This window comes from Mobula birostris, chromosome 16, assembly GCF_030028105.1.
Source record: "Mobula birostris isolate sMobBir1 chromosome 16, sMobBir1.hap1, whole genome shotgun sequence".
Classification (NCBI taxonomy): Eukaryota; Metazoa; Chordata; class Chondrichthyes; order Myliobatiformes; family Myliobatidae; genus Mobula; species Mobula birostris.
In genome coordinates this window covers 67,827,150-67,839,427 of record NC_092385.1, presented here as the reverse complement: position 1 = coordinate 67,839,427, position 12,278 = coordinate 67,827,150, and the positions used below count along the sequence as shown (strand labels likewise).

General features: G+C 36.3%; 1 protein-coding gene across 1 annotated transcript in view; it reads right to left on the bottom strand.

The window, feature by feature from the left end:
- wdr82 (WD repeat domain 82) overlaps positions 1-12,278 on the bottom strand; it is a 48,918-nt gene that overhangs the window by 26,283 nt on the left and 10,357 nt on the right. The gene's annotated exons all lie outside the window — the stretch shown is intronic.

The following is a 12,278-nucleotide window of genomic DNA, read 5'->3' as shown; positions in this document are numbered from 1 at the left end:
CTTTAGTTACAGAGTGGTTGCGCAGCTTAAGAGGGAATAGTGCAAATCAATAGGGAACCTGGCCAAATTTGGCAGCACGTTTTCCCCTTTAAAAGTTGTGAAACCACTTGAAGCAAAAGTGAAGTCTCATACTCCATTAAGGCTGATTTATACTTGTGCGTTGGTTTGTCTCCGTCGCTCTGCAATTCACCACCAAAACGCTAGTTGGCGGTGGGGTTTCTATGCCACTGTGTTGAGATTCATTGCGGAAACTCAATATGAAGAAACTCAAACTTTAAACAATGGCGACTAAAACTGAAGGAGGGTGAATTTTCTGTGTTTGTCCGGCCAATGAGAGACATGGACGAGGAAATGCATTTCAAAAATTTTCAGATATCAGCAAGTAGATTTGACGATTTGGTTCATGTCTCCAACCATTTATTTTGTATCAACGTACGCACAGTATACTCAGAGACTGACAATCACCATTCGGGTTTTAGCTTCAGGTGAAGTCAACAGACTGTAGCAGCTAGCTACAAACTGGCGTCAAGCACAGGGTCCTCCATAATTTCAGAGGTCTGTAAAGCTTTATGGAAAGCATTGCAGCCAGAGTTCCTTCCCTGTCCTTCAGTCACCCAATGGGAAGCTACTGCAGCGTAGGAGGAAATGCGATGCTACCAAGCGGACTAATCACAGTTGTTGCGGTCTGCGTCACCGCTACGCGTGGTTACATTTTTGGGGAGGTGTGCATCAGGCTACGGCGTAGGGTACACGGCTACACCATACCTACGGTGTTGATTTGATGCACAAGTATAAATTGGCCTTTAGGACTCTGCAGCTATCAGCGCAACAGTATAAAAATATCAAAAGCAATTTACTTCTGAAGTGCAGTAATCAATTAGGCAGGCAAATGAAAAGACACTCTGTTCCTCGAAGACCCATACTTGACATTTGGGAGCAATTCTAGGAGATTTCTTTTTGTTAAGTGGTCAAAATAGACAAAGCTTTCCACTTCAAGCTACAATACAGATTTTATAGCTCACACAGAAGGGTCAGGCGAGATTTTTAGAAACTAATTGCCCTGCTTTGCAAGCCTGATATACAATATTCATGAAATTAATCTGGTGACCTCAAATGAAGACACCAAAATTTAAGTGTCCAAACTGTTTGATACATATTTACAAGTTCATAGATATTTGTATGGCACAGTGAATTTCTTTTTGCAGAAGTCTCATTTTGAACTGCAGGCTACAAAACAAAAGTTTAGCAACTTTGCATGATTTAACACATTAATATATTCATTTTTAATAGACATTTTTAACTTTGAACAAACAAAAAGTCAGTTTTACAATCATAGAACAGTTCCTTTAATCTTTTGAAGATACCAAACACATCCAGATAATAACGCTCAGGCTCTTCAGGTGATGTTGGGCTCTGGCCCAGGCAAGGCAGTGGCTTGTACAGTTAACTCCATCAACCGGGTGGTGTCACAGACCCTCAAACTGTACAAACAACTACCTCTGCACAGGCTCAGAGAGTCATACATGGACATCCTCAGTATTGGTAGATCACAGGGTACAGGGTGCAAATACCAAACATCTGCAAATACGACACCTAAAGTTGGTTTTCAAAACCTAATAATGTTGGTTGATAAAAGCTGTTTTCAGCAGGGCCACAAACATTTCGACATAGGCAGAGCAGGTCTAATCAGCATTATCTACCATGTCTGGAGAAATGCTCCAGGTAAACATAGCACTCAAAGCATTAAATGTGTAGCTCCATATACTTAATTAACTTTAGAAAATCCCTTATTGTCCACGAAAGACACCATCTCTTTTTCAACAGAAGTAGAGATAGCCTCCATCAGATTCTCAACCACTGTTCAAATGCAAAACAATTAGGTATAGTGGTGAACAATGTCACTACAGATTCAATCCTGATTAAAGTTTACCCAACCCAAACACAAATAAAACTACAGGGCAGCTCACTGGTTTGTTCGAAGCCCAGAGCAAGCTTCGGATACAAAATATCTCAAATACAGAAATCCACAAGGATCACACAAGAGTTAATACAAAGAAAACAAAACATTTCAATATACGTGTTTTTATGATATTTCTGATGAGTCTTGGTGCTTTGATATTACTTTTAAAATGAAGAGATTTATAAAAATAGTTTGGGTACATACAATATATATTAAAAACATTAAGCAAAAAAGTACAAGGAAATGTCAAATATACACCTCATGGACCAAAGGCCAAGTTATTACTTCAGACAGTGTTATGCTGTAAGTATTGAACTGGGGACATGTTAAAATAAAATTCATTGAAAAGATGCAATTGATTCAGGGAAAGAACACTGACTAATACATAAAAACACAAGAACCGAGATATCTGGGGTCATAACAGTCTGACAGAATGCTAGACTTCAAATGTGAAAGTCCTATTGAAGGAACAGTTCAGTCTGTAAGAAAGCAAAGGAGAATAAGCAATATGTTAATTGCTAGAAAGGAGCAATCTAGTAATGAGTAAAAGAGAAAAGCATATAGTGTCTGGTTGGCTGCCAGTGACTAGTGGTGCTCCGCAGGGGTCCGTGTTGGGACCACTTCTTGTTATGCTGTATATAAATAATTTAGATGATGAAATAGATGGCTTGTGTTGAGGAAACAGGTAGGATGCAGAAGGATTTAAACAGATTAGGAGAATGGGCAAGAAAGTGGCAAATGAAATATAATGCACTTTGGTAGTAGAAATAAATTTGCGGACCGTTTTCTAAATGGGGAGAAAATCCAACAATCTGAGATGCAAAGGGACTTGGGAGCCCTTGTGCAGAATACCCTAAAGGTTAACTTGCAGGTTAAGTTAGTGATGAGGAAGGCAAATGCAAAGTTAGCATTCATTTCAAGAAAATAGAGGAGGGATGTTATGCTGAGGCTTTATAGAGCACTGGGATTTCAAGAATGGAAGGGCTATCATACAAGGAACGTTTGATAGCTCTGGGCCTCTACATGCTGGAATTTAGAAGGATGAGGGGGTGGAATTTCATTCAAACCTTTTGAATGTTGAAAGGCCTAGACACAGGAGATGTGAAAAGGATGTTTCCCATGGTGGGAGAGTCTAGGACAAGAGGGCACAGCCTCAAGATAGGGGGTGTCCATTCAAAACAGAGATGCGGAGAAATTTCTTTATCCAAAGGGTGGTGAATTTGTGGAATTTGTTGCCACGTGCAGCTGTGGCGGCCAGGTCGTTGGGTATATTTAAGGCAGAGATTGATAGGTTCTTGATTGGACATGGCATCAAAGTTTATGGGGAAAAGGCCAGAAAAATGGGGTTGAGGAGGAGAGAAAAAAAGGATCAGCCATGGTTGAATGACGGAGCAGTCAATGGACCAAATGGCCTAACTCTGCTCCTATGTCTTATAGTGGAATCAGAAGAGAGATCCTGTTTTGAGACAAGACACAGCAAGGGGAAAAGATACCATATTGCACTCAGAGGGCTAATGTGACTTAAGCAACACACATCAAAGTTGCTGGTGGGGGACGTCACGTGACGACGTGGGATTGAGACGCGTAAATCTAGCTCTCCCGTAAAAAATCAGCAAAGTACTGTTTAAACAAAGCAAAGTTAATAAATACATTCCGAAAACTACTTAAAAACTTCTCAAGACTACTTTACGATATGCCTCGTAAACCACAACAGAAGAAGTCTGTTGTTGCGAAGTCGCCGCCAGATGGGAAGAAAAAAGGGCCTACTGCAGCGATGGAGCCTCGGATTCAGGTTGGATCTCCTTCGGAGGAGACGCATTTTATCTCTGGCGTAGAAGAACAGGGAGCAATGGCGGCATTAGCGGTCTCTAGGAAGAAGATGCCGGAAATGCGTATGCGCAAAGAAGTACACATGCGCAAATCAACACAACTCAAACTACAAGAACTGACGGCCAGGGCAAGTGAAAGTGACTCAGAATCAGAATTGGATTCCACAGCAAATACAGATGAAGAGGAGGAGGAAGAACTGGAAGAGACTGGAAGTAAAGGAGGCGGAGACATGAGAGGCTTTATTGCAAGTAACGAATGAATTAAGAAAATTAAGAACAGAGATTAAAGACATGAAGCTATGAAAAGACATGACAAAATGGATAAGAAACTTCAGAAGATGGAAAGAACAATGGAGCATATTAACGATAGAGTGGAAAAAACAGAAAATGATATGCTTGTCTGCAACATGGAAAGAAATCGACTCTTGCAGAAGGTGGACATGTTTGAGAATTTTAGTAGACGAAATAATATTAAAATCGTTGGTCTTAAAGAAGGTATAAAGGGAGATAATCCAATAGAATTTTTTCAAAGATGCATCCTGGAAACTTTGCAAATGAAAGAGGAACATCGATCAATTGAAATTGAGCGGGCACATAGAGCTCTAAGACCAAAACCACAAGATGACCAATATCCACGATCAATTTTAATAAAATTCTTAAGATTTCAAGACAAAGAAAGGATTTTACAGGCGGCTGCCCAAGCTGCCAAAAATAGAAAAGGGCCATTGATGATAGAAGGGAGGAAAATATTTTTCTACCCTGACATAAGTTATGAGCTTTTGAAGAGAAGGAAGAAATTTAATCCAGTGAAAAAAGTCCTATGGGATCACGGTTATCAATTTATATTGCGTTATCCTGCAACCTTGAAGGCCTTTTTTGGCTGGTGGAGTAAAAAGATATTTTGACGATTACTGGAAAGCGGAGGAGTTTGTGTGAGATTCTTTGAATATTCACCAGATACAAGAACAAACCCAGGGGAGCGAGATGGATTGAAGATGAAGACTGGGTCAAGGAATAGACATATTGGATTTTTAAAGGAGAATGAATATATAAATATATTATTAATTATATGAGGGAGGGGAAGAAAGGTTAAAATTTCATGTGTGCAAGCGTGGCAATAGCCATGACCTGCAAAATGGAGGGGAGTAGTGTTGTGTATCTTTTCATTCACAACATTAGTAGGGGGCTATTTTGTTATTTCTCTTTTTGTATCATATCTATCTTTTATTTCTTTCTTTTTGCCTGGATGATTGGGAGGGAAACACATAGCAAGATGGTGAAGTTCAAAGAGATTCCCCAAGGAACTATGAGAGTTGAGAAGCTAAGTAATGTTTTAGATTGGAGTAACTTTGTTAAGAATAATGACTAATTTATTGAATTTTTTGAGTTTTAATGTTAATGGGCTTAATGGTCAGGTGAAGAGAAAAAGAATCTTAACACATATTAAGAAAATGAAAGTAGATTTAGCCTCCTTACAGGAAACGCATTTAACAGAAACAGAACATCAGAAATTAAAGAGAGATTGGGTGGATAGTGTTGTTGCAGCTTCATTTAATTCAAAAGCGAGGAGAGTAGCAATTTTGACTAATAAAATGTTACCAATTAGAATTCAAAACGTAATAACCGATTCTGCGGGGAGATATGTGATTGTACACTGTCAACTTTTTTCTAAATTATGGAGTTTCATGAATATTTACGCACCAAATGAAACTGATGCAAAATTCATACAAGAAGCCTTTTTGAATTTGGCTGATGCACATGAAAAAATATTAATAGGAGGAGATTTTAATTTTTGCCTAAACCCAGTCTTAGATAGATCAACTAAGGCTGTCACAAAATCAAAGGTAGTAAAACTAACTTTATCATTGATGAAAGTTTAAATTTGATTGATATACGGAGAAGAATTAATCCTAAAGAAAGAGACTATTCGTTCTATTCTAATAGACACAAAACATATTCAAGGATAGATCTTTTCCTATTATCAATGCATATTCAACACAGAGTGAAAAATTTGGAATATAAACCAAGAATATTGTCAGATCATTCTCCTCTATTAATGACAATAATGACTGATAAGGAAGAAGTGGCTTATAGATGGAGATTTAATTCAACATTATTAAAACGTCAAGATTTTTGTGATTTTATGAAGAAGCAGATCCAATTTTTTTTGATACAAACTCTCATTCAGTGAATGATAAATTTATACTATGGGATATGATGAAAGCATATTTGAGGGGTCAGATAATAAGTTATACGGCTAAAATTAAGAAAGAATATATGGCAGAACTGGATCAATTGGAAAAAGAGATTACAAAATTAGAAAAAGAATCTCAAAGACATATCACAGAAGAAAAATGAAGGCAACTTGTCAATAAGTTACAATATAATACGCTTCAGACATACAGAATGGAATAAGCAATCATAAGAACTAAGCAAAGGTATTATGAGTTAGGTGAGAGAACACATAAAATTCTTGCTTGGCAGTTGAAAACAGAACAAGCTTCCAAAACGATAAATGCAATTAGAACAAGTGCAAATAAAATTACCTATAAACCTCTAGAAATTAATGAAACCTTCAGAAGTTTCTATTTTGAATTATATCAATCAGAATCACAAAATGATGTTAATGAGATAGAAAGATTTTTATCACAAGTAACTCTTCCAAAATTGAATTTGGAAGAACAGAAGGGATTAGATATGCCTTTTACATTAAAAGAGGTTGAAGAAGCTTTAGGATCACTCCAAAGTAATAAATCTCCAGGAGAAGATGGTTTTCCACCTGAATTTTATAAAAAGATTTATTATTTCCTCCCTTTATGGAGTTAATACATCAAGCAGAAAAAATACATAAACTCCCAGAATCTTTTAACAGCGATTGTAATAGTATTGCCAAAAAAACAGAGATCCTTTAAAACCATCATACAGGCCTATTTCTTTGTTGAACACGGATTATAAAATAATAGCAAAAATTTTATCAAATAGATTATCTAAATATTCACCAAAATTAATACATATGGATCAAACAGGATTTATTAAAAATAGACAATTGGCAGATAATGTAACTCGGCAACTGAGTATAATTCATTTGGCACAAAAAAGGGAGGAGATGAGTATAGTAGTAGCCTTGGATGCAGAAAAAGCATTTGATAGATTGGAATGGGATTTTTTATTTAAAGTATTAGAAAAGTATGGGTTAGGAACATCTTTTATAAACTGGATTAAAACTTTAAATACTAACCCTAATGCTAAAGTAGTGACAAATACTCGAATTTCAACACCATTCCAGTTAAAAAGGTCAACTAGACAAGGTTGTCCATTATCACCTGCTTTATTTGTACTGATGATAGAGCCATTAGCAGAACTAATTAGAATTGATCCAGATATTATGGGTTTTAGAGTTAATCAGGAGGAATATAAAATTAATCTTTCTGCTGATGATGTTTTGATTTACTTAACAAACCCACAGCATTCGTTACATAAATTATCTTCTAGATTGGATGAATATGGAAAGTATCAGGGTATAAAATAAATAAGTGAAATTTTACCTCTTACTAAAGGAGACTATAGCCAATGTCGATTAGCAACCCAATTTAGATGGCCGGTAAATGGCATAAAGTATTTAGGTATAAGACTTGATAATGATGTACGGAATTTATATAAATTTAATTATTTACCACTATTGAAAAAAATTCAAGAAGATCTTGACAAATGGATGATACTACCAATAACATTAGTGGGTAGAGTCAATGCTGTAAATATGAATATATTTCCTAGATTACAGCATTTGTTTCAAACATTACCAATACAATTGTCACAGAAATTTTTTCAGGAGTTAAATAAATGTGTGATAAAATTTCTTTGGAAAGGTAAGATGTCAAGAATATCATTGGAAAAATTGACATGTAAATTTGAATTAGGAGGGTTACAACTTCCAAACTTTAAGAATTATTATAAAGCAAATCAACTTAGATTTATTGTATCTTTCTTTGATGATCAAAAACCAGGATGGATTAGAATAGAATTAGATAAGAGAAAATATACCTGAAGATTTTATATATAAATGGGAATCTAAATGGATACGGGAAAAGAAAGAATCTCCTATATTAAAACATTTGATTGATCTATGGAATAAATGTTGATAATGAAATAAAGAAATCTTTATTAGCAAGGAGACCTTTGTTCCAAAACAGACTTATTCCTTTTACAATGGATAATCAACTTTTATATAGTTGGTACCAAAAAGGGATAGATCTATAGGAGACCGTTATGAACGAGGTATATTGATGTCATTTGAACAACTAAAGAATAAATATAAAATATCAAATAACACTTTCTTTTGTTACCTTCAATTAAGGGCTTATTTAAAAGGCAAACTGGGTCAAACAATATTTTTGCCAAAACCCAATGAAATTGAAATTTTAATTCAAAAAGGAAAAATTTTTAAATTTATTTCTTGTATGTATAATTTGATTCAACAGACAATTAAACAAGGAATCCACAAGTCAAAACAAATATGGGAAACAGATCTGAATATTAATATTGATGAAACAAATTGGTCAAGACTGTCTTGACAGTATGACAAATACAATAAACGTTTGACTTAGATTAGTACAATATAATTTTTACACCAATTATATATTACACCAAAAAAAATAAATAGATTAAATTCAAATTTATCTGATCAATGCTTTCGGTGTAATCAAGAAATTGGTACTTTCTTACATTCTACTTGGTCTTGTTCTAAAATTCAACCTTTTTGGATAAATTTAAGAGTCTTATTGGAACAAATTACTGGAACTCAATTTCCACATAACCCTGTATTATTTCTATTAGGTGATATTGAAGGGATAAAACCAAAACTTAAATTGAATAAATATCAGAAAGAATTCATAAAAATTGCATTGGCAGTAGCTAAGGCGGCTATAGCAGTTACTTGGAAATCTGATTCATATTTACGTATGAATCGTTGGAACAATGAAATGGCTAGTTCTATTCCACTCGAAAAAATTACTTATAATTTAAGAGATAAATATGAAACATTTTTGAATATTTGGCACCCTTATTTACAAAAGATAGGATGGCATATTTAGTTGCTCCGATGATAAAGATCTTGGTCCCTTGGGGAAAGTAATAAATAAATATATTAAATTTATTTTGAATCCCATGGAGCATGTGGAAACCTTCCAATATCCAGGCAGTTCTTTTTTTCCCTTCTTTCTTTCTTTCCTTTTTAGGTAGGAGTATATAATCGGGGGGGAAGGGTTAAGGGGAGGGGGGAGGGTAGACATTATCTTTTCATGTATTCACTTTGAAAACTCAATTAAGAATTACACTAATAAAAAAAAAGTTGCTGGTGAACGCAGCAGGCCAGGCAGCATCTCTAGGAAGAGGTACAGTCGACGTTTTGGGCCGAGACCCTTCGTCAGGACCTTTGATGTGTGTTGCTTGAATTTCCAGCATCTGCAGAATTCCTCGTGTTAATGTGACTTAATCTTTGTTTAGAAACATTTCTTCATATTGAATTTAAATTAAGAATTTGTGTTTATAACCTGTATCCATAATGGGCTGACATAGTCATAAAGGATCTTGAAAGGAGAATAAAACTACGAATTGGAAAATCTTACTCATAGAACAATTGGTATATTCAAAGATTACACATTCCAAAGTGAAAAGTTTGATAAATGCACAACAAAATGTTACATCACTTGCATATTTCATACCAAGAAAGATTCACTGAGCAGAGTTCTCAAGTTACCCTGAATCAGAAACAAAACTGCTGTGTAGGTTCAATACTCCTTTACAAATCATACCATAATTGGACCAAACTTAAATAATTGATTCTCAATTAAAATTAAAGGAAATGACACTTTGTATTGACGTTACTTTGATAGAAACCTGATGCTGGCTCAATGAGCACATTGTATGCTGTTTGTATATGTACGAGGAATATAGTAAAATATTGACACCCACTGCATCCTCCAAATCTTGGCACTGGGTACCTATCCATGTACATCACAAAGTTGTATACTATTCTTGTGGGGTGGAGATACGTCTTTACTAAAGGAGATGTAAAGCACTCCTCCCCTCCATTAACCTGCAGATCACCCCTGAACAAGGTGTAGCCCACCACCACTCGGGTTCACATAAAGCCCTGAGAATAGCTGGTGCCTATCACAAGTTGTGGTTATGCAGCCATTGATGCCAGGCAGACAAGCCCTGAAGAGTATTGAAAATGGTTGGGGTCACCTGTGTTGTAAAGACACTGGCAATGTCTGCAAGTGGAGGCAATGGCAAACCACTTCTGTAGAAAATTTGCCAAGACAATCGTGGTCATGGATAGACCATGATCGCCCAGTCATATGACACGGCACATAACGATAATGATGATGGCTGTTTGTATTCTTCAGATAATCAATGGAATCACAAATACAAGAAAATTCTACTCAAACCTTCCTAATAAAAAGAATTAACATCTACATTAATAATTATTCTTGCACCAGATCTGAGATTAATTATTTTTCAGATTATATTTCATTTGCTATTTTTTGCTTAAACGTTCAATGAGCAGGAATTCTTTATTTGCTGGTATATTTGGTGACATTTTCAAGCATTTATGAGGTGCAGCAATAAGTCTTCAAACATCTGGGCATCATGCACTGCTATTGCATTTATCTTTATCACTGAAGCTACACAAGCAAGACCAAAGACAAAACTAAAAATGAACTACTGTTTTTGATCAAAGCTTTGAAACAAAATAAATAATTCTTATGACCACTGTTAATGTCAACACTGTAATGCTTCTGAATATCCGGGATACATCAATGCTATAATAGTAGAAAATCAGTGTACTGAAGATGTATCTTATTTATCAAAAGTAAATAGCATTTTACCTCAAACATTTATGCAGGACTGGTGATTTAAATGTCAACATCCCAAAACGCTTTCATTTCATTTTCCTCATATGGCTTAGTAACTACCAAGGACTAATGCTTAACATTTCATTAAACACACTTAAAGTAGAGAAGATATATCAATGAGGCAAAAGGTCATTACGGATCAAGTGTAATTATAACTGAAACAGAGATAAAATAAAGTTACAGAAAAGTAAAAATGAGTACAGTGGATCTGGTTAATTGGGTCATTGGTTAATGAAGGAAGCTGCTTATTTGGGAAAATTCTTAAAGAACAAAAACTAATTGAGAAAATAGCGAAGATTCACTGTTTCTTTGTCACACAAGACTGTTGCTGAACAGCTTCTAACCAGTGTTAGTCACGTACACATTGTATGGCTGTTAGATGATACACTGTCAAGTTTTTAAATAGCATCAGTTGCATGTTTGTGTTCAAAAAAGTGATTTTTGTCACGATGGCTGGCAAGAAATAAGCAAGACAATTCAAAACTGTTTTGCTCACTGCGGTTTCAAGCATTCAGGCTTGTAAATGCCAGAAACAGCCAGAAGTGATAATGAAACAATTTCCCTACTTCAAGAAGTTGGAAACAACAAGAATTTGAAGATATCAACAATCATCTTGAATGTTACTATGAAAAGGATGACTTGGAGGATACAATTGTCAAAAGCTCTGTTTGAAGGCAGTCCATTATCTGTACTAGGTGTCTACACTGATTTTGGTCGTTTACAGTCCATCAAAAGAACATGGCAGTATACAGTGGATAAATTCCTCCATTGATAACTATTTGGGAACTAATACAGTTTTACAGTACTGAGTGTGACGAGAATACACATAGATTAAGATGTTAGCTGTCCTGTACTGGCACCAGTGGGATCAGCAGTTGGTCTGCCACCTGTCTTCAGGAGAGAGAGAGATAAGGAAAACAATGCAGCAGCATTTGGAGATGTTAATGAAGGGACGAGGGAGAGTAACGGAAGGAGAGCTGTCAAGATCGGCTCCCCCTTTGAACCCTGAACTGTTTGAAGTGATGGACAGGCGATACCCCAGCAGGGGGATAAAAAGGGACAGGTTCGCTAAGGCAAGACACATATGACACCCCGAGGTAACGAGACCCTGGAAGCAGTGCGTCTCTCACAAGTCGGTGGGAAGTTTGGGACGGCTGGTCGCAGGACAAGCCATAGATGCACAGGGTGGAAAGGCACGATCGGCGGGAACCTGGTGTGTGTCCACCCTTGCCTGGGTGCCAGGTTCACCGCAGAGAAAAGATCGTATCTGGAAATGGAGGGGTCACGGTCGGTGACCTCAGATGACATCACAAAGGACTCGCCCGAAAGCTGACTGCGAAGGTCTGTGTGGAAGCCGTTTGAATATTCATTCGTTTTGCTCTCTCTCTCCTTCCCCCCACTGTCCATCGCCACAGCAGCGATTACTGCGAACTGAACTGAACTAAATTGAACTGAAATTTGCGTCACTTTGAAACTGGTCATTTACTCCTAGACAACGATAGAGCTTGATTGATCCTGTTATCTTAATTCTGTGTACATGTATGTTTATCATTGCTGAACTGTTGCATTCAT